This window comes from Bombus pyrosoma, linkage group LG2 (assembly GCF_014825855.1).
Source record: "Bombus pyrosoma isolate SC7728 linkage group LG2, ASM1482585v1, whole genome shotgun sequence".
Lineage (NCBI taxonomy): Eukaryota > Metazoa > Arthropoda > Insecta > Hymenoptera > Apidae > Bombus > Bombus pyrosoma.
Window position 1 is genome coordinate 11,207,379 of NC_057771.1, and position 23,085 is coordinate 11,230,463.

General features: G+C 43.4%; 1 protein-coding gene across 4 annotated transcripts in view; it reads left to right on the forward strand.

Moving 5' to 3' along the window:
- LOC122577542 (tyrosine-protein phosphatase 99A-like) overlaps positions 1-23,085 on the forward strand; it is a 427,764-nt gene that overhangs the window by 15,742 nt on the left and 388,937 nt on the right. The window lies entirely within an intron of this gene.

A 23,085-nucleotide genomic window follows, 5' to 3' on the forward strand; every position in this document is an offset into this window, starting at 1 on the left:
TCGATAATTAATTACGGTCTTCTCCTCGTTTCTCGGACACGAGGCAGAAGGAGAGTCGAGAGGGAATTTCTCGAAACTTTTCAACTCTTCTCTCACGGTTTAAAGAGCGTGACTGTTACGAGGAAGGTTGGCGAAAGTCGCGAATCTACTTTTGCAAGGTGAATCTACCGTAAATAGATCGCAGACCGGCGAGGTTTACGAACTTCCGCGCGTCAATCGTAAAGCCACCTCGATCGCTGTAGCCGCATCCGACACCATAAAATGTACTTAAACACGAGTATAACATAATGTTCGAACGCAACTCGTTCCGCCGTGGCTCGAGAATCTCGCGGCGCACGATGGTCGGAGGTTTTACGAGACTGTTAAATTTCCGAGTGCGGCGATTTCCCAACTCTCAGCGGAATCGAAATGTTTCGGTCGGATCGGTAGCGGGAACGAGTCGAGATTGAGGCTAGCTGATAGCAAGGGGTGGCTGGCGATGGGCGAAGGATCGCTGTGGTGGGTGGGTTGTGGAAGGTTATGGCTGGAGGTGCATCGTCGTGCTCGCCAATTGCAACGCTACCATCGCCACCACATTTCTGCTGCTGCCCCTGCTCTGGTGGTTCAATAAAAAGTGGCAAAAAAAAAAAGCGTTTTGACAGACGTGTTTGCCAAGTTCTCGCGCCGCATATGACTGTAATCCTGACGAATACGAGGTGCACAAAGCCGCGTGTTCACCGTTCGACGATTCACCACGACGAATCTCTTTTTAATCAAACGGTCGTTGTACCCCGAACAATCGCAACAAAGCCCTCTCGCGCAGACATCGCGCGTTCGTGCGATTTTTGCGTCGCTTAAGAAAAAAACCGCGTATATCGGTCGACGGGGATGTTTCGCGAGTCACGAAACAGCCGATAACACCGAGCTTCTCTCTCAGCTTTTTTCCTCTCTTCGTCCCACTTTTTCGCCTCCCTTTCACCGGACTGCTATCTCTTTCTCACTCTCTCGTACGCTGCATCTGTTTCGCCCTCGTGTTTTTCCTACTTTAATAACGATTCATATCTCACTGCTGGCCGTTCTCCGTGGTAATTTGCATGGACGACGAAGGAAATATTTCATGTGGAGAAGACGGAGCGGAAGCGGCTTTCCAACTGGGAAACGGGCCCAAGCGAGAAAAAGAAATCTCGTGCCTAAATTGCATCTCAAGACCGCAGGTAATCGCGATCGAAACGCTGGGAACTTCTGACGTGACGAGTGCTATTTAATGATGCACAAAGCGGCCGATGAAAAGGCGAAACCGTCTCTCATTGACGGATCTCGCCGCAAGCCAACGGCCACCGAGACCGTCCAATATATCTATGGAATGAGTGTTTCTTTCCTCTTCGATGGCCTTGGGTATTTATTAGAGCTCCGTTGTTTTCTGGAATTTAGAGACCTATTATTTTTCCCATCTAATCATTATACATACACAAGATAATTGCATAATATTCGCAAACATTTATTTATATTAAGGTATTTATAGAAAGGTAGAAAATCTTATGAATAGCAATATATCTATCGTACCTTTCAATAATTCTCATCAGCGATTAAATTTTCCGTTAATCCATATTCCGATAATCGATCGTTTCGGTGATCGATGTTGATCGACGATAATCACGCTTCTGCCGTATTTGGATTCTAACAACTACTTCGTTAGTATTTTCCCTTTGGAATTTCGCGACTGAACCAACGACGTGTAATATCGTTTACAACGCAAGATTCTTGGCACGGTCGATGGGAATGATTAAACGCATACATAAATGCATACGTGTTTATCATAGCCATTGATTTCTCGATAATTCGATTACACGAGTGATTTGTTTCGCTACATGAATTCGACCAAAAAAAAAAGCATCTCGTCCCGATGGAATAGTTAATTTATGTGGATACGAAATACCGAGTACCTAGGGCTATTAACCTGTGTTATTCATTCAGCTGACGCACGACTTCCTACTTTCAATGCTGCGCGATGCAAAAATTGAAAAGACCAAAAAAAAAAAAAAAAAAAGGGAAAAAGGAACGGACGTCCGTTAGAACCATGTTGGAACGTATTGTTCGAAAAAAATTACTTGACGTTCCCATTTTTGTTTGTCAAACGAACAGCGGCACGATCGGCGAAAAATGTCGGAACAGGTTTTCGGTGAAACGATCGACGTTTCGCTTATCATCTTTCTCCGTCGCGATAGATTTTTTACGAGGCGAAATAAACCATTACCAAGAACGCGAAGCAACTTTATGGGCAATCAAAACGGGGTGTTTGAACATCGCGAAATTCGCGACGCGGCAAATTACCGGCGAAACTTTTCGAGAGACAACTCCGAGCGTCTCTGAATAAAGTCGAAATTCAGGGGAATTCCTGAATACGAGCGTTACCTCGATCCGTCTCTCCGCCAACGGATACTTCACCCGTTTCGGTAAACGAGAAAACGCAATAGCGCCGCAGCGATGGGTAATAATAAAAATAAGCAATTTCCGTCGCATCGGTGGATGCGCATGGTACGAACTAATAGAAGCTAGCGTGGAAGCTGCGCGAGCTTTTAAGACGAAATTTAAGAGCGATGTTTAGAAAATAAGGATTCCAGGAATGGATGTGTATATCAGAGAAACTAAGTGGCATTCCTACGAATACGTGTATACCTACGTTTATAGGGTGAGCTTTCTTAAAGTTGAATGGCTCGTGCCATGCAAGAATGCCAACGCGAGAGAAAGAGAGAGAGAGAGAGAGAGAGAGAGAGAGAGAACAGAGGTAGAGAATCGCGTGCGAGAGTTTAGTACGAGAAATAAGAATTACGTTTAAAAGGAAAACGTGCGCAGCAACGTTTACAGAAAGCTTCTGACGTTAGATAGAATTGAAAATTACACATTTATTCGTGAGCGCGAGGGTGGAAAATATTTTGCCAGTGCCGGCGAAAGAACTTTACGCGTGCAGAAAATCGGGGACGTTTCGATAGAACGACCGATCATGCGCCCTTTGGTCATCGCACGAGAATCGAAGAGACAATTAACGCTTCCCAGTCATCGAAAGTACGGTATTCGCGATTTCGATCAGCGATTGCCGGACGCTGGTATGAAGAATTCCAGCACGTAATAAACTCGATAATCGTCGCCCTTCTCTCTCCCCGCGGCAATTAGCGATCTAATTCCCAACGAAACGCGCGCGCGTTGTCCTCCGGCGATCGCTTTTAATCGCCTCGTATACATGATCGTTTCGTTCGGTGAACGTCCATTAGTCACGCTTGCACCTGACGATCCTTCGAGAATAGAGTTCGACAACGGACAAGAGAGATGTCAACGATGATCGATCTCTGGCTCGTGATCCCTCTCTGGCCCACGGGCTTCAACTACGCGATTCTGGTCACGACGATCAGACTGGAATAAGGCACTCTGCGGACCATTCTCTCGTCGAAAATTACGCGCAGCTACAGGAATAAAAACGAATCGACGAATGTAGGGGGAGAGGAGGGCTCTATAAATTCGGTGGAGAACGTATAATGCGCTCCGGGTGGATATTCGGCAGGGAAGATCAACAAAAATTTCCCCTCGAATATCTTATTACCTACGCGAATCAGTTTTCCCATGTCCATTAAGCGGATTGAAACAATGCGTTTACTTTCTTTTATTTTTGACCCTTTTCTCTCTTCCGTGTTATCCTTTCTTTTCCACGTGGTGAATCGTCAAATATTTTAATAGCACGGAAAGTGCACAGTGAAAGTATTGAAACAATTATGGAAACCTTTTTTGCGAATATATAATATTATATAAAACATGTGAAATTTCATTGGCATCGTAACGAGACACGAACATGTCGATCAAATTTGGGACAAATTTGAAAATGTATCTAAAAGTTGCAAAGTATCTATTGCAATCGTACACTTTGCAAATATCGCCAAAGTAATTATTTCTTATATTAGCAAATCAAAATATATTAATTTTTTCGGATTAGTTGCAAATCTTACCGATATCATCGCGATGAACATGTCACATTTAAAGTTTCGTACTACGCTCATAACATATTCGTAAAAAATGGCGTTGGAATACTTTCGCGAGTCATTGCACATATAAGTCGTCAGCGAGAAGGCTGAAATGAAATGTAATCGGAAGCTGGGAGGCAGACAGCCGGAAAAATCGTGCGCACACACATCTCCTTTTCTCTAGAGCGTATGCCGATATATCGCGTAATCCTGCGGATCACCGAGCTCCCCTATTGACGTCGCTTAACACAGGCCATTAATATTCATACGAATCGAGGAGCATTCGATATTATCGAGCAACCGCGCGGTCAATAATTTAATATCATCGGCGCAATAACGCGACAACGCTTTGGTCACGGAGTCATCGAAGAAGCCTGCGAGAGTAAAGGGGAACGTAATGGGACGCGTGGATGGATCCACTGGCATTAAGAGATTACTTATGTCCACTTGCACCGAGCAAACGCTTCTTAGGGACTTGTATGTGTCTGTATACGCTACACAACTACATTTATAACCGTGTTTGCATACACAGTCCCTTTGGTCCTTGCGGCTACCGCTCCCACGGCCACAAGTATTTGCATTTGCGGATTTGTCTTTCATCAGTTAGGTTTGTTGACCGATTTTTAACGAGTGTCGAGATTAGATTTCACGCAGCGTTGGAATTAACGAGATTTCGTCCGGGCAGGATTTTCCAAGGCGAAGTATCGACGGAACGCGAATAAAAAAAAAGCAAATCCCATAACCGTTCCAACCTAAATTATCCTGTTCACCTTCAATCTTATATTCTTATATTGCTTTTTCCTACGAGTTACGCTCGTGATATAAATTCTCCCAGAAATTTTTCCATTCCGTAACCACGTTCGTGCAATCCGACTTTTATTCTTATTCACGCGATACGAGGCTCAAAGGCGGAAGACGCGTTGTAACAAAGCAACGAAACAGCGGAGCAACAAATCACATAGATGCCAATAAAATCGACGATGCGCTAATAAAAATACAAAAGGGAATAGACATTCCTCGTTGGTGGTACATGGTCGTAGAAATGACCGTAGAAATGTCGGTAAAAATGACCGTAGGAACGTCCGAGTTAAGAGACGTATCGAATCGCGAAACATCGGCCTGTATAATTTATATCGTTTACGCGGCCATGAAAAGTGACACGGTTATATGTACATTCAGACGATTCGAAGGTATTCGAAGAGAACGGCCGATGCTTGGGAAGACAGCCGAAACGCTTGGCAAGTCGGCAATTGATTTTCCATGCCATGTACGCTGTTGTCTACCATGGTATTTCCGGAACCGCTGGTTCTGTCGATATAAGCGATTTGTTTCTACTTCCGGCCAACGTCCGAGAAATTGAGTTATTACACCTTAGGATGATTCGTCTGCTATGTTTCACCGATCGTGATCGTGCGTAATTTTGACTTTTGCTGTTCTTCAGATTCTCTGGTTCGCGTACAAATGATTCACTTTCAAGGTTACTAGCGTGAAAGTATTATAATCGCGGCACGTTTCTGACACCTCTACAGTTATTTTAGGCAAAACGCAGGAGGATATCCTCGATGTCCGCAAACGGTTAATTTCCAACATTATGCATTCCTTGTTTGAACGCGATAGCTTGCACGTCGCGTCACATAGGACAGAACGGAGCTATTGAATATCGATCGAGCTTCGTTTCCACGCCAGTGTATACAATCTCGCGACGCTAATCGATATCGTATTTCCGATAGCCAGGTGCCTGTATCGTTACCAGCCAAATTCCCCGTCACGATTCAATTCCGCGTTCGACGAAGAAGTTATAACGCACCTCGTGATGTCTCATCGTAACAATCCGTTTTCCCTTGCGCGTCGAAACCAACGAATCAACGTGCCACCATATAAACTAACTCCTTTTGACGCGCGCACGGTGTCACGGTTAAAATGGATTTCATCGAGTCGATTCGAATATCGACGTGGATTTACGACCGAGTTTTGTACAATGGTTTTTCGTCCACGAAAGTTTCGCTGTCTCGTAAAATCCGTGAGAATGGCTCATGCAGCTACATACGTGCTAATTTCTAGGCGAGAAATAGAGCGTCCGTACGTAGACCAATGCAAAATTGAAGGGCGAGCCGCGATGTATATTTCCAGCGGCGTTCCAACCAAATGCCGCACTGTTTACATTCGTATTACAGAACATTCTGTTAATTGCCGCTCGTAACCAGGATTCTCGAAATGAACAACCATCCCAAGCTAGCTTAAAGCCCCTTTAAATCGAAAGCTGCGGCTTTCCGACGATCAACGATTCCCTGCTATCCTCCGTTGTTTGAATTTTTGATATCAGAAACTATCCCTGTCGTCTTTATGCTCTCTTTAGATACTTTTCTTTCTCGCGCGTAGTGGAAATGGGTCGATGAGGAAACTGTGGTGGAAAATTTAAGAGTCGTTATCTCGTTTCATGGACGTATTCTCGTCAATAGAAATACATATATGGATGTAACGTGAGTATAATTTGAAGATTAATTACACCTAGTCTGTAGCGTAATTCTCGTTTGTATTTTATCTCTAATTTTTGCAAAACGTACTCACGTATGAATACGATAGAAGTAAAAACTAGCGGATTAATCATTCCTTGTTTCTAGTATAGTTTTTGCTTTTACTATACGCATAATTGTCACAAAATATCCATACTTTTCTCCTGTAATCTTCATACCGATGCGATGGGAAATACGATTTCAAGATCAACCATGTCTCATCTTTTTATCACGATTCTCATTTTCACCCCATTTTATCTATCTTTAATTATCACAACCTCCGTATCTCTCCTATTAGATCGCAACATCTCGTCAGAGAGTTCGAGGTCGTAACATCTTATTTCACGTTAAGTAATCGTTAACCGAACCGTATTACCCTGTTCTCATTCCTTTCGTTCCTTGAACTGGACGATCGATGCATCGTACAGTCGAACAGTGATCCTTCTGTATTCGGCGAAAGATTTAATTGCATCACCACGACCGTCTTCTTTCTTCGGGTGGAAACAAGAAGACGAGCACGGGCGAGGCGTGGTTCCTTTAATCAGAACGATCTGGCTGATTCTTAATTAGTTACCAGTCCAGCGTTCGTCGACCCACTAATAAAAGTGTTGGGGAAGTTTCGTCCGGGATGGATCGTAATGCGAAATTTCTTGAGGAGTGGCGAAATATCCGTGTCGTGGAACAGAGAGCTGGCAACGAAGTTCGACCGTCGAAAGTTGAAGGCGGAGATAGTTACAAGACGGTGGCAGAGGCCGGTTGAGAATATACTTCGGATTAAACGATTTCAATTTCCCCCGCTCGCTCAGAGAAAGAGAGAAAGAGAGAGAGAGAGAGAGAGAGAGAGAGAGAGAGAAAGAGGGTTGCGCAGTCAAATTTATGCGTCTATCTCTGCCACTCCCTAGTCAAGGTAAATTGATCATTAGCAACGAAGGTATGGCAACGGCGAGATTGCCGTGCACCTGTACGTTTTATCGATGTATAAACGGCGAAGATCGAGGGAGGCAGTTTCAATCTAAAGTCGTTGAACAGTCGCGTGGTAGATTGAACGCCTAGCTTGCCTGGATAGCACGAGCTAGAAAAGGAAAGTCATCGAGGCCAATCTTCCGGTAGTAAAGTCACGTAAACGTCGTTGGAGTATTCATAATCACTCAACAATGTAACCTGTTGTAGTTTCCCAATGAGAGTCAACAAATCTTCGTGGGCTGATTGCTGCGTCTTGTCCACTATTCACAGGAACGTACGAAAAGTCAACAAATCGTGACTTTCGAATCGCGGATATTACCCACAAACTTACCCGGATTGGTATCGCGAAAAAGCAATCGGCATCGAAAAGGATTCTCGAGGGGAATAAGATATCGATCGTTACGAAGTTAAATTATAATAGATTTGATAGCTTGGGGAAACTAACTTCAACAACGTTTACATTATCAACAACTTCGATTTTTGAACCAGGAAAAAGGAGAAGGAGGTAGCAGGTACGAGAAGAGTGGAAGAAATATAAAGAAATTACATCAAGTATCTTCAGGTCAGTATCTACTGCACATAACCGAAGTGTATCTGAAGCTACCCTCTTGAAACTTCTTTTCGCTATCTCGCTTGGGTCCCAGTTGCTGGTATTCGACGGTTTACCTCTCGTGAAAGCACGCTGGCCCTCTGGCCAGCTATAATATTAGTTTCGACAGACGAGTAGAGCGAAAGCGAGAAAGTATAAGACGTAGGATGAAACGAGAGGAAGAGTCGTCGAGGTCGGCGAGAACGAGATACGTGAGGAAGTAGAAGAGGAAGGCTGGAGGAGGACGGTTGGAGAAGGTAGAGAGCGTAAGGGGGTTGAAAAGGGTGAAAAGAAAGCGTGGCTGAACGAAGAGAGAGCAGAACGAAGAGAGTAGAACGAAGCAAAAGAGGAGGTTCCGTACGTGACGACGGCACTCGTAGTAAGGTGTTTCAGAAGTTGCAGATGTCTCTTGATTTATTGGCGCGACAGCTTCCGGAGACGAGCGGCATTCTGAAAATGGCGCCGGTGCTGCTACGTCCGTGGAGGTAGCTGTTCCATCTCGGTGGCAAACTTATTCGTTACCGGTGTATTAACCGCAGGCGAACAGAAACAAAGGGAGACGAAGTAGTCGTCAAACGAGAGAAAAAGACAGACCGCTCGGTAATTTTTATTTCTGATCGGTGTGCGTTGGTCACGTTGGAGCGTAGTCACGCCTCGAATTAAGTCCTGAATAATTGACGAAGGGGACTGCCGCGCGTTAGTTACGGTACGTAAGCTTTGCCTCTCGAATCGTGTCCGTCGAACACGTTAATTAGAGTGATTCACGAGGCGAATTTGCAACGACTGATAAATAGATGTCGTTTAACGAATGGAACAAAAGGATTATTTCTCTTGCCAAGCCGAAATACGTTTATCTTTATAATAATACCCAACGATGGAAGGAACAGATTATCTTTCTGTTCGTGTCGTAAATCGCGTTTGTTGCTGTTTTCGTCGCAATTTCTCTATCTGGATCAGGGATTACAGGGTAACAAACATCACGCGATAGAACGAATGTGTTGGGAAGGACCGGTAAAGGACGGAGAATTCTCGGCCGGTGCTAAAAAGCGTCACACAGCTGAAAAATGCGGCACGACGTTTCTGCAGGATAGCCGCTTGAATGTCGGGCAAATTAATTCGTTCGTGAAGTGAAAAATCGAACGTTCCGCTCACGTTTGAAGGGTGAGGAGTAACGTGGAGAAAAAAAGGAGAAAGATCAGGAAGCTGGTTTAACCACTCTCTCAATAATGTTCGCGCGAGCGTGAAACGAGTTCACTTCGTCCTCTCTACATTTGTACACAGAGACAAAACAAACACAAAAGCGGGGGACACGTGAATGGGCGGCCACACGAACACACGTAGGCGTCGTAAACGTATCGTTCTGTGTCTTCGTTTTGTACGAAACAAAACGAGAAAGGAGAGTCGCAATGTTGTCGCGTAGGTGGGTAGACAAGGACAGGGATGTATTTCGAAGGTTTGGAAGCGGGAGACGAACGGAGGACAAAATTGACTCGGTCGTGAAATCGAAATTGCAAGGAAATGAACAGCTAGCCGCCACTAGCCGAGATTAGACATTGGAAAGCAGCGTGGATTGCCTGCGCGAGAAGCTCGATAACTCGGACGAATCTTCGGGATCGATGTTGGAGGATCGGATGCTGGAGAACGACGCTGCCGTCCCCACGGGGGTGTGGCGACGTTTAATTTATTACGCTCATTCCGAGATGCCCTTCGCCTCGAGACTAATTTAAATAATTGATTCCCAAGAACACAGCGATCTTGCGAGTTTCGTTCTTTTCATCAAGCCGCAACTTCCACACGGAGTTTTCATAGTGATTTCCAGGAACATCCAATCAGACGGACGGACCATGATCTGACAAATTTCGATGAACAGACAGTTTTGTGTCAGCTGTCTTTTAAATATTCCAAGGCGTTTCGAAATTATTTACTCGGGTAGTTCTCATGCCCGATGCGATTAAATTGTTACGAGGCATTTGCATTAAAACACATTACGTTCTATACACACACACATACAAACACACACACACACATATATATATAACGTCAAAAGTGGAGAATATAAATTTTTTAGGAACATAGAAGTTTAACGATCCATCCGATCTGTATTCTCGCTTCGTTCGAGGTATATTTAACGCTGTTTAAGGCGCAATGGTGAAGCGGACGGAAGTAGAGGAAGACGCTGAAGTAACAACTAGTCTTTCATTGAGAGGAATGACCAGCGAAGCATCAAAACAATAGATTGGCGCGGAATTGCAAGCGAACGGCGAATGAGGCGTAGGTGGTCGAATGGATGTTGGAGAAAAAAAAGAAGGAGACTGGAGAAGGAAGAAGCCCGGGAAGCTTATCAAACGGGTTTTCAAATTACAGAAGTGATCCTCCTCGTAATAGACTCCCCTATTGCGACTTATAGGATCTCGCTTGGCTCGAGCCGGGAAGAAAATTATAAAAGAGAGGGCTCTTGGAACGGAGATGGAGGGAATGAAAATGGAGAGCACCAGAGGAGATGGAAAGGAGTAAACGACCGGGAAGAAGGAGACACGGAGCGTGAAGAAACGAGTTAAAGGTGGCTAGAGAAACGGAGCAGGTTCTCGTGGTCTCTGTCGGAGGGTAAACGCGTTCGTTTCTCTAGTTAACAGATCGCCGTTGAATTCTTCTTGTTAGACATGAACGATCGGTAACGTTATATAATCGTTATCGTAAGACGTAAATATAGCAAATGCTTATACAGTATAAGCGTATTTAAGAGAAAAAGTCGTACAAAAAGTGAGAAAGTGTCCATAACACCAGGAAGGGAAAATATCAAAAAACGAGAAAATGATTCGATTAGTATTGTATAAGAACTAATAAACATAAACAACAAAATAATATGCATATAGTACTAAATTATGATAATTACGACTGAGAATATTAATATTGCAGAAGCTTCTTTCTTTTTGACGAGTGACAGTTATATCCTCGTTAGGTAAATACAGGATACATTTAACTATTTATCACGGATAATAATATACAAGTAATCTGTTTTCGAATATAGCTGAATCGCTTAAACATCGTCCATAACAGAATTTGGCGAGTTACGAGACAAATTATTTACTTTTGCTCAAATAATTCGTATCGTCTCACGAATCGGGGCTTAACGCGATCATCTGTATTGTAAAATACTGCGCAAAAAGGATAATGACGTGTACAATTGCCTCGATGACGTGGCGTAACCTTGTAAATTCATTCGCGGGAAACGCAACACTTTTTTCCCGTTCATCGTCGTAGTCGCGGACCATCCATCTTCCAGTAAACGCAGTAACCGAGAAATTTACGCGAAAACTCCCGCGTCTGACACGCGCGCAAAGCCGATGCCGCGCCGTCGCTGCCCAAGTTGCTGGAAACAGATTTGCTCGCGGATGCACCCTGACAATAACTTCTCGTCGACGCGTTAAAACGACATTAACGTCGTCTATACCGTACGCGACGACGCACGTGCATTCGATTTCGGGTGGCAGCGATCACAGTCGCGGCTCAATTTTCCACGACATAGAGCCACGAAAAAAATAAACTGCCCTTATAGGACTTCTACGTAGAATGTAATTTTGCAAAATAACACGCAAACAACGTATAACGAACAAAACTAATTTACTAGAAAAAGTCGAGCTGCCTCTGAATAATTTCGGGTAGATTAAACCTTTCGATCGAATAGATCGTAGAACAGTCGTTTTTACAATGGATCTTCCGATTAATGGAGCCAGCCAATTAATAATCGATGTATTTCCTCCTTACGATTGTTTTCCGATGTTCGATTAAGCACAATTAAATAGTTGAAAAATTATCTCTGTTTGTACGTTTATCATCGGCTAGATCGCGGCAGCTTAATTACCGTAAAAGCGTTAAAGTGAAACGGATTCACGGTCTTCGATGCTTTTGTCGTGGCACATTATCAGCACCCGTGCTCGTGGAACGCCAGGGAGAAGCTCGACGAAATTCGTGTTGGCTTCATTGCGTCAACATCGACGAAGCCACGAGATTCGGTCGTCGGTTCTCGTTTCGCGAACGGCGTATTGCCCAGCGATTTTTGTAATCGAAGCGGCGCACGCTGCCGCATTAATTGTCGCGCGTGGAAAGTCAACGCGGCGGCTAATGACAAACTCGATTAAACGCGTTACAAATGGAAACAAGTCCAGTCAACCGGGTGTAACCAAGTTGTCCAACGATCCTCCGATGCTTTCGAAATTTTCGCTCGGTTTTAAAGGTTAACCTAAATTCCGTGTCTCGGTTAATGTCAAAGCGCGAAACATCCTCGACTCTGCGTTAATTACTCCGCGAGACAGCGGCACGGTTTTTGCAACGAAAGCAAACGCTCGGCTACGGAACTCGAGATTTAATGCAATTTGCAAGCGTTCCTCCGTCGATCGCCTCTAGTTAAATCGAATGACACGAACGATTGCACTCGCTGCCACCAGTTCGTACAAGTGACTGCTCGAAGAGTGCACTTTCTTCGAACAGTCGCCTTCGCGGTCTGAACATGTTGCAATTAAGCACGCGTCGTTGAACGACTCCATATACAGTGTGTATGTATGTATGTATGTATTGTGAAATGAAGTCGCGCGGTTGTTTCAAGTCCGTAGGCCGTTGCATGTGCCAATGGAGATCGTGGAATGGAAGAATTTTTCAGAAATCGATGCAAATAACGGTATTAATTGCCTGCTCCCCGTATCCATATTTACCCATTGAACTGGATATCCGTTCTACTTGATGTAATGAGCGTTGTCGCAATTGTTACCCTGATTTCTCGTGCTGTATTTAGCGATGATTTATACAGCCGTACAAAACAAATGCAAATTGTAGCGTATGTCTCCTGAATGCAGCAACTGTGAAAATATAAGAACGACAATGAATCGATTGTTTAATGTACTTAGCAGTAACTGAAACACGACCGGTTAATACGAATTATGTAATTGGACCGTGTTGAGAGGTCTTGTTGATTTTTATCGAAAAATTTTCGATGCGAATGGAAATAAAAATTATCCGGGTGACGATGTTGAGTAATATCCATTGCGCTACATACGCAGGAGCAAATATGGAACGATGCCGATGGGAATAAGAGTCTTAGAATCCGTTACGAAACCAACGAACACGATGAAATGCAAACAGTTGTGAAAATCTAAGAACGACGATAAAGAAACCAGTTTTACCCTTTCACAATCGAACCATCAAATATGAAATCTACTACAAATTTTACCTTAAGTATCATCATAGGTAACGCAACTATTAATATCTATCTACCACAAAAAGTTGAAATTACGTAATTCGTGTACGCCAGATACCAAAAATGTAAAAAAACGTTGACAAAAGATTATTTTCTAAATCGTTCGTTCTCTACTCTTCGTTACTCTATTATACTACAAAAGAAGCACAACCGAGGCATGAAGGGTTAGTGCGATAATTACCCCACTGGGGCACTCTCAGAGTCTTATCGTCTCTTAACGAAAATTTTCCAACGTAACTCATAATAAAAATTATCAGAATAAAGTAACATTCATTGTGTAATGTACACGGAGTTTGATATGAAAAGTCGTTGGTGGGAAAGAGGGTCCTAAGGCTACAGGAGCCAATGGGGAGGATAAAATTACGGTCGAGTGTACATGTCGCATCGGATAAAACATCATCGTAGACCTTTAATCGTATCGGGGAGCGTGTCCCTTTATTTATTTATCGAACCCCCGACCAAGCTGAACCGCGTGTATCCTCCGGCATTCTTCTTTTGTGCATAATTAATCGAAAGTTACAACAACACCATAGAAATACGTGGGGCGAAATTTAAAGTGCTCTTTCGATTCATAAATGATGCAAGTGGTTGTGGTCGAGACGCGGGTTAGAGAGCGAGCAGGGTTTCGCGGCTTGTTTGTGCACATGTAAACCTCCTCTTCCGCGTGCACAAGCCCCGTGTAATTTTTCGAGGGTCGAATGGGGCTTTGACTGACCCAACGGATTCGTGGTTAAAATACTTTGATGTCGAAAGTTCGTGGTCAATGAACGTTGCGGTGAAACAGGCTCAACTATTTGTCAAATATTCGGCAGGATACATCGTTTTTGTTGTATATTCGATACACGTATATATAAGTATGTGATCTAAATTTCCAACGAGTTTCGAGCTCATCCAAATGAATTTTCCATTTCTGTCCATCAATGCGCAAAAGAACAAAAACTAGGTAGCTTTCAGTATCGCCAGTGTTCCACCAAGCCCCGTATAAAGCCTTTTCGATATTATCTCTGACTCTACTTTTTATAAATTTCGTTGTAAGCACGATTAATACTCGCTTCTTAAAAACACAAATGACTTATTTTCGTAAGTTTGTTTATCACAGGACGACATCATAGATAGCGAATTACAAGATACATTAAACAAAATACTGTTTATCATATCATCGCATTCTTCTATATTCTTGTTTATGGAATTAATTAACGTGACTCCTGCATGATCCTTACGCTATACACCGAAAATTGTCGACAATTGTCAAATTCACTCGACATCACGAATGAACATTTTTTGTTCATTCGTGCGTGAGAAAACGAGATTGTATATGTATACGTATATCATGCAATATCACCAGTGTTCTCTCAAGCACGGCGCAAGAACGTAGAATATGAATCACGCAAGACGCTTTCTCGCACGTACTCAAACTTTTCGACTACGATTTCCTAATTGGTAATATCGAACGAATCCTGCCTGTTTATCAACCCACGAGGCGACAGTATTATACATATATCATCCAATAGCATCAGCGTTCCCTCGAACATGACGCAAAGTCATAAGGCATAATTACGCGAGTTGCGTCCCTGACAAATGGACACAACGTTTCGCGGATGCTTGTGCTCGATGAGTCATGCGCGTCGTAAGTCATGAAGATCAATCTCGTGGCGAGAGTTATCTACTCTATTCTTCTTTCTTTCCCTCTCCCTGTTTCTCTTCCCCTACGTATGCGTTTCTCCGTACGTCGTGATCACACTATCGTGGGTTTTTCAATCCCGGATAAAATATCGTCCCGCGGCAATATCGGAAGTAAATCACAAAGACCGCAGAGATTCCGGGTGGCGAGAAAAAGAGGGGAAAAACCGCTTGCCTCGCGGTTTAATCGAGTTAAGTGAAATTGTGCGACTCATGCAGCGACGCGAAAGGGGACAGAAAGTGACGGACGATGAAGCGGCTGCCGGAGCAGCGACAGATATTTTTGGTTTTCTCTAAATCCTAGACGACACGCGACCCGCACGAAACGCAAAGAGTTTTCACGCCTATAAATGCGCGTCATCGCGTGCGATCAAACACAAACCACAAATACGGTGGGACCTCTACACGGTAGATACGTTGCTGTTATACTTGAGGTTCTGGATCTGCAATTGTTTAATTTATAAAACTAACTGTGTAATCAAAATTGGTTTTATTAAACGTCTCCGCAATAAAGTAACAAAACTAGAATTAAAAGGTTAAAAAATAGTACTGGAATTAACGACAAAACAAAATCTCTTCTTCAGAATTTGCATTTATATTCTCTATTTACAAATGTTTCTTTTGGTATTATTTCCTTAAAAGTCGTATTCGGTAGCAATATTTTGATCGCGTTATACAGCGGTATACATGTAGTATAGTATACATGTGCATGTACTATACTCGTGTATAACGCGTTTCTCTATGATCTTCCTTTCCGAAGCGGGAAAGTTTCATAGCAACACGCGAGGTACGTGTCGCTTGATTTTGTAATTAGTCGATCAACCCTTGTGCTGTGAACGGGAACGTTCCTGACTGGCGATTCGATATTCGCGAGTCGACTCGCTTTTACCAGCGCAGCGGTTGTTTCCATAATGAAATCGATTCCCGATCGTTTCCCGGCGGCGTGCCGATTGAAAAGAGTCATCGATTGAATTAGGCGTCGATAGCCTGATAAATTACCTGGCTATCGAGCACGCTTGGAAAATATCATTTGCATAGTAGAGAGAATGGCGCGCGGTAAATGCGAAGATCCGCGAAAACGCGAGGCGTCCTTATGAATTAATTTTACAGAACGCGTTGCATCGTGAAACGATCGTTTCCTGTTCTACGTTTTCTGTTTGCAAATTCACCGTTGCATCTTTCTAATCTTTCCATTTCTTGCCATTTCCCATATTCTCTTCTCGAAGACTATCTCTACTATAGATAGCATATACGATAGTTCTAGAGGACTCGCCTTGACTGGACGAGAGCAAGGCGAATTCAAGTGGAACCAACGAACATCTCCGAATATGACAGAAATAATAACCGGGCTGGCTTTTAGCCAAATAAAAGACGAGAGAGAGAGAGAGTTGGCCGGAGGGACAGGGTAGGCTTAGCGCTCGTGTGGTTCTCGTTTTTGACTGATGGATTTGTTTGCCCCCGTCGTCGATTCAGCGGCAGCAAGTTTACCAGCACACTGGGCCGCGTGTAACATCGTTCGTATACAATGACAGAGGGGAAGCTCTATGGTGTTTGCAACGTGCGCGAGCGTACGACAGGGTCGAAATACAGTGTCAATAACCGCGGCCGTAAATGCACAGGACAGGCTGCGGCGATACCCGTAGAGGGATGCCGATGCGGTGTCAGCCCTATTATGTCTACAATAATTCAACGTTATAGGAACGAGCGGAAATTCGGAGGTCACGACGACGTGCTCGTGCGGCGTCCCCATATCGACGCGTATCCACGCGGTCGGCCTCGTTCACGCGTGTGTACTGCACCCTCTCCTTTCGTCCTATGTTCGTCGTGGATTCTCGTCCACGATGCCCCTACCTCTCTCTCTCTCTCTTTCTCTCCCTCTCTCCCTTTCTCCGGATAGTTCCTGGTTTTCCTCTGTTCCGGACCGCAATCGTTCGCGGTCGTCAGGCCGCCGTTTTGTTCCCGTATCAGAAACCGCAATCTACATCAATCTCGACGCCGATGGGTTCGGAGTTCCCTTAATTGGATAACTGTCGCGTTTTTCAATTTTATCGCGGCCAAAGCGAAATCCTTTTGACGTGGGTTCTCGCTATCTCCACGTCGTTCGATGCGATTTCAATCAAACGCGAGATAAAAGCAACACTTCTCCATCCTCCCGCCAAGCCGGCTGCCCGCCTCTCTTTTGTCCCCGTGTTCCTTTCTCGTCAGTGCGCGCCGTTCTCTACGCGACTCCTTTTCGCCTCGCATTAGCGTACATACGCTTTGTCCTCGGCGCAAGCGGAATATGACGTGTCAAATATGCAGCACCAGATGCGTTGTGGGGTTCGCGCGAAACACCGCGCTGACGAAGCTTATTTACTTTCGGCAGGTTGGCCGTTGTTGGCTTGTCGCGAACCGTTGTTTTCATCGTTTCTCCCCCTTTTCTCGCATCTTCGAATCGATTAGAATCTTTTATATCGGCTCTATCCTCTCGTTTCGTTCTATATACACAGTGGCTCACGAAATACCATAGAAAATACGGCCAGCGTAGGAAATTTTTCAAATATGAGCAACATAATCGTGACAGTCTGATCTTGTTACAGCGCTAATGAAATATTCATATTAGGCGTGTACAGGTGTTGGAATACTTCCGTGAGCCATTGTAAGTGCTTATCTCTTCCTAGTTGGTTTGTTGGTCAATTTTGGATCGTTTTATTGGGGTAAAACGTATCTCAATGGCGAAATAAAGTGCGGGTAACTCTGTCATTCCTTGTCCAAGGTCTGGCACCCTCGGCACAAGGTGAAGTCAGCACTTTTTTCTCCTCCGATTATCGGCTGCGTACCGTGCTGCCCACAATACCCGCGATACCTCGTGTCACGAACTCTATTCAGCAGTCCTCTATTCCTTCGGGGGATTCGAGCAACTCGGGAAACGGTTTGTTCGATAAATTATATGAATCGATTTTATGAACGTTTGTACAACGAATTTTTGTTTCAAATTTAACATCGCCCCTGGAGATTATTTTAGCTGCGCCCCTACGACCGTTCATTTATTAAAAAAATACAGAATTAATAACGGCGCAGTGGGGCAATTCTGTACGAATTTCATATTAGCTTAAGCTACAAAAACAGAATCTATTAAATGTAGCGCGCGTAAAAACGTTTGCCCGATTCCATTCGTTCCTTCGACAGGCACCATTTTCCATACCACTTTTCCCGTTGTTTCCCTCCGATTTTCCAAAGATTACATTCATCCATTAGCCGTGCCATCATTCTCTGTCTACAAAGTTAGAGGCACACTTCACTCGCCGTTTCGCAATCAAATTCCACAAACTTCAGGTCAACCGTTACGAATTTTTTATTCGCGCGGAATAAAGACACCACGCGGCAACTAATGTTATTAACGCTGCAATTTGTTTCGCCGGGACAAAATCGCAGCCGGTTAAATGCATCGCGCGTCTCGCACCGCATCCCATTAATCCACAATTGATACGCATTAACGTGACGCTGCCACGGTGCCCGATTAATTCAGTGCAATATTAATGATCAACGGCACACGGCCCCGTTTAATTACACCCGTAGCACGACCCTGTATTTTCTACATGCTCGTTTTTCCATCCCGTGTCCTCGACGTTCTCCGGATCCGGTTCCGCTTGTTCCCTCGATTCGTCACCAGTTCCATAGCCGAAACGCTCACCTAGTGCGTTCATCGTGCAAGGGTGATGTCCCATGGTGACGCCCCCGTTTCGCCGCGATTTCAACACGCGCGTGCGACCACGTCACGACGACCCCTCGAGATTCCTGGCCTTGACTCTCGTCGATCGCTTCCGCTGCCACGCGACATCGTCACGGAGATTTGTCACGGTCGAACGTCCCGTTTCACCTCCTGGAACCGATTCGTCTCGTGGATTTTTGTCACTGTTCCGCCGGAATACGGCACGCTCCATCGTACTTTCCTACGTGGAATGAAATTCGTGCGAATTCCCGCATTGTTCGTTTTAAAAGATTTGAGAGATATCGAGGATGGAATTGAACAAAAAAAATTGATAGTATTTTCATATCTAGCGGCTTTTTCATACAAAAACAAATAGACATATAGCAGGCTTGTATTATTGAATTGTTAGTATTAGTGGCATTAGCTAGATTTAATTGTTTAATCGAGGATGGTTGATCGTTGTTTTTCCCCGTGGCCTGAAAATCGTTCAAATTGTGGTGTTATTCGTTTTACAAGATTTGCTAGATATAGATGCACAGATGATGAAATAGAATTTTCCATTTGCCAATGATATTTTTTTAAACGTTGGATTTTTTATATGGGACAAAAATAATTTCGTGAAAGCTATCGATCGTATAGTTTGTAATCGTTGGATTTCTGGTACGAAAGATCTTGAATTTAATCCTTCAGTAGCAAGTAATCCTGTCTCGCAATTGTAAATGCGAACCAATAAGGATAAAGATACGTAATGCGAAATATTAAAATGCGTATAATGAAATATGAAAAGTTATAATAATTTTACTTAGTAGTTAATATAACGTAGGAAATGATTGAAATTTCCTGACATCGATTGATACATTGTAATTGCGACTATCCCTCTTCCAGTGGATCCATAGACCAAAAAGTGTCAATCAAATGTTCACGGACTACATTCAAACGCTCTTCTTCAACTATGTATAGGCGTATTGCAATAAGAGAAGATAATGTTGCAGATAAATTCAGGTTTTGAAGACATAGAATTAAATGTGATTAACTTTGGATTTTCTGTTCCTTGACCCTCAACAGATGACGCAACATGCAACCAATCATCTCAACGGACCTGCACATATAATTCCGATTCCTCTATTGTACAACGAACGTTGTTTATGTATATCGAAGATTCATCGTGTACGTCCAAATACTAATACTTCCTTTAATATTCAAATACTTCATTTTCAGTGTTCCCCTGTTCTTCGATATCTTGGTCTCCAGCTTCGAATCGATGAGAGAACGCGCTCACCCTTACCTTGTAGGAAAAAGCAGGATTTTTTCTATCGCGATCAGACGATTTAAAATCCCCATTACGATCTATTTCAATTAAATATAATTTGCCGTAATGGTTATTTCGTTTATCACTAACGAGATCATTCATCCTTTATGGTTATTTAGCTGGGCACAGTCGGATTGCTTGGTGGTTCTCCAGCTTCGTATATCAGAAAAGTTTCTTTAAATTTTGTATGAGAAACAATTCAGATACAAATATAATAAAGTTGAATACCTCAAAAACTAAACTGTAATGCAAATATCTTAATTGTATTAGTTATATACTTGTACATTATACAGTTATTATTCGATTGCCAAGAAACAGGTGATTTATTTCCGTATGTTCATTTATCACAAAAAATAAAAAAAAAACGGTATAAGTAACGGCAAAGGTAGATTATAAAAAATGATATTTGTCACTTCGTCACTTTTCTCTACTTTTTCAATTTGTGAAATTCGCCGGTATGGCCTCTGAACAATTCGATTGAATTGAGCTTTTAACGTCGATCTTTCAAGAATTTAACTGAAATACGAAATAAAAATTTTAAAGCGCAGATTCTCCTGAAAATCGGTAATAAATAGTTCGAAAAAGTGATGTTGTATTTCTATCCGTTTCAATTTTGCAACGTTTCGCGTTTCGACGTTGGGGCTGGTCCGTTTCCCTGGTAACGTGGTATTTGTCGATGCGATAAAAATATTCCCGCGCCAAGTTCGTAAACTCTGGTTTGTCGTTATCGCTACTTAATGCGTTGGGAGCTTCCTGTTTGACCAGGAATCGTCGCGTACCTCTGGATCGTACAGTCCGGATAAATCGCGTAATTTTTTCGGCCTCCTATTTTACTCGTTTTTTCTTTTTCTATCAGGTTTCCATTTCCCGACGACGTTTTGTTTATAACCAGGGTAGTTTTTTACAGGAGAAGCAGGCGTTTACGAATGGAGATTTTATGCGCATAAATTTTATCGGATAGAGCAGAAAGACTTGTATACCCATTTCGAGAGGGTTGCGTCGTCGTGCGGTGACGCTGTATTTTCTTTTAAACGTTCAAGTGGTTTCTTTCTTTTTTCTACGTCGAGGCGTTAATTATTCCTTGCCTTGATGATACCTCCTCGATAATCGACCAGGAACACACACCACTTCCGTGAAGTTCTCCTCTCCACTCTATTTTTTCTTCTCTTTCTCGTCGCTAGAAGCTCGTGCTTCATCGCGAAGATTGATATTCTCATTGTTCCCGGGGAAAAATCGGAATTCGCGTGGAGGTTTCGCCCGCGATGCAAATACGCAAATCGTCTTTCGCTAACCAAACGATCTACGGTTTCGTAAATGACTCTGTTGCGTGTTGAGGGCAAAAAATTGCCGTGCACGCCTGTTGTCTTTCCCTCGAAACGACGCAGCGTGCGCGTTTCAGAAGAAAGAGATCAGCGTACGACGAAGAGACACGCGGCTAATTCTCCTTCCCTGCCAAACTTTCTTTTCCACCATTAGCGAAGCGATACGTAATTACCGTATTGCGTGATCGATCGATCAGCCACGAGAGAGTGTAATCGTTGGCGGGAGTAAAAGGAACTTGGCGTGGTTAGGTTTGAGCCAGAGGGAGATAGAAACAAGCTCCGCTGTACGATGCGATAAGTGACGAAGTTATCGATCATCGAGCGACGTGACTGCGAGCGATAACTACTAGTCGTTGTATGTAACGCGATGGGATCGGAGGACTGAGCCTCGTGATTTTCGGATACGTATCGAGGAATATGGCCGAATTAGATTTCAACGGTGAAACGATCGTTTCATGGCATCTAAAATATAGGATAGATAGAGGGTTGCTTTGTTATCAACGGGATAACGGCGGAGAAATAAAGCAGGTTGGAAAGTTGTGCGGCTCGTCCCGTGGTATCGTATGCGGTTACCTCGCAGCAGCAGTTAATTCTACATCAATCAAACCGCGGTGCCAACGCCGAGCTAAAAAGAGAAGCGTAAGTTTAACCATGCGAAACTAACTTTTCCCTTGGATCGAAGTCTCGCAAGAATCATGCAACCAGTGCGCCAGGATCGCGCGTGAGTCACTCGTTCTCCGAACGAAAGTGAAAGTCAGTTACGTACTTTTATTTCCGCTGAACAAAATTTTAAATTATCCAGAAGCCGATTAATCGACCGTGATTTTTCATCCATGCAAGATAACGATACGAGAGTTTATAAGAATTATTTCTGTAAATTACATCATACACATAATGGAATGGTTCATATTGATCCCCGTAATCTGAATCTTATTGAAAAAGTTTTCTATGAAATATACGTAGGTGCAAAACTCAGAGAAATTTTCCTAAAAAATCCCGATTTCGAATTAATTGAGAACGAATGCATAGAATGGAGACATTAACGACACGATGATCAGTGATAGTCAAAATCGATTAAAACGACGATGTAGGTCGAAAGATGTAGTTCACATAAACGAGAAGAAATTGATATATACCGGTACATGCGTAAGAATGTTATTATACATATGTACATGTATAAAGATGAGATTTTTACTACGACATTAAGTGCAATTCTTCGTGTGTTTTAAAATTTTATAGCCTATATCTACCTCAAGTTTCAAGCCAGACGATAATTCTTTAATTTGTAATTATTACTGAGAATAATCTCACTTTCACTAGAAGTACTCTAATACTTATGAACGAGGGTATGCACACATAAATATGTATTATACGTTCCGGATTAATTCATAAATTCGTGATTCGTTCGTTAATAGTTAACGAGCCAGATTGCACGTTATTCTCATTTATACTCGGCGAGATCTCGAGGATCTCGATCGCCAGCTATCGGAATGGAAGATCTGCAAGCTAAGTAAGTTTTCCCGTGTCGTTTGTTCGCCTGATACCTCGCGAACGTCGAACTTTCTTCCTTCTAAGATTACGGCCCGCGTCGCCAAGTCCCAGAGGAAATACAAATTCCTGATTGGCAAAGTCCAGTTGTCGTCCCCTAGATAATTGCCTTAAATTGGACCGCGCGCCGGCTGGAACGCTTGCGCCATTCTTTGGGAGGAATAGACCAGGAGCTGCGAGTCGAATTAGACGAATCAAGTTAGAATACCGAGTTCCCGGCTGGAACGAGC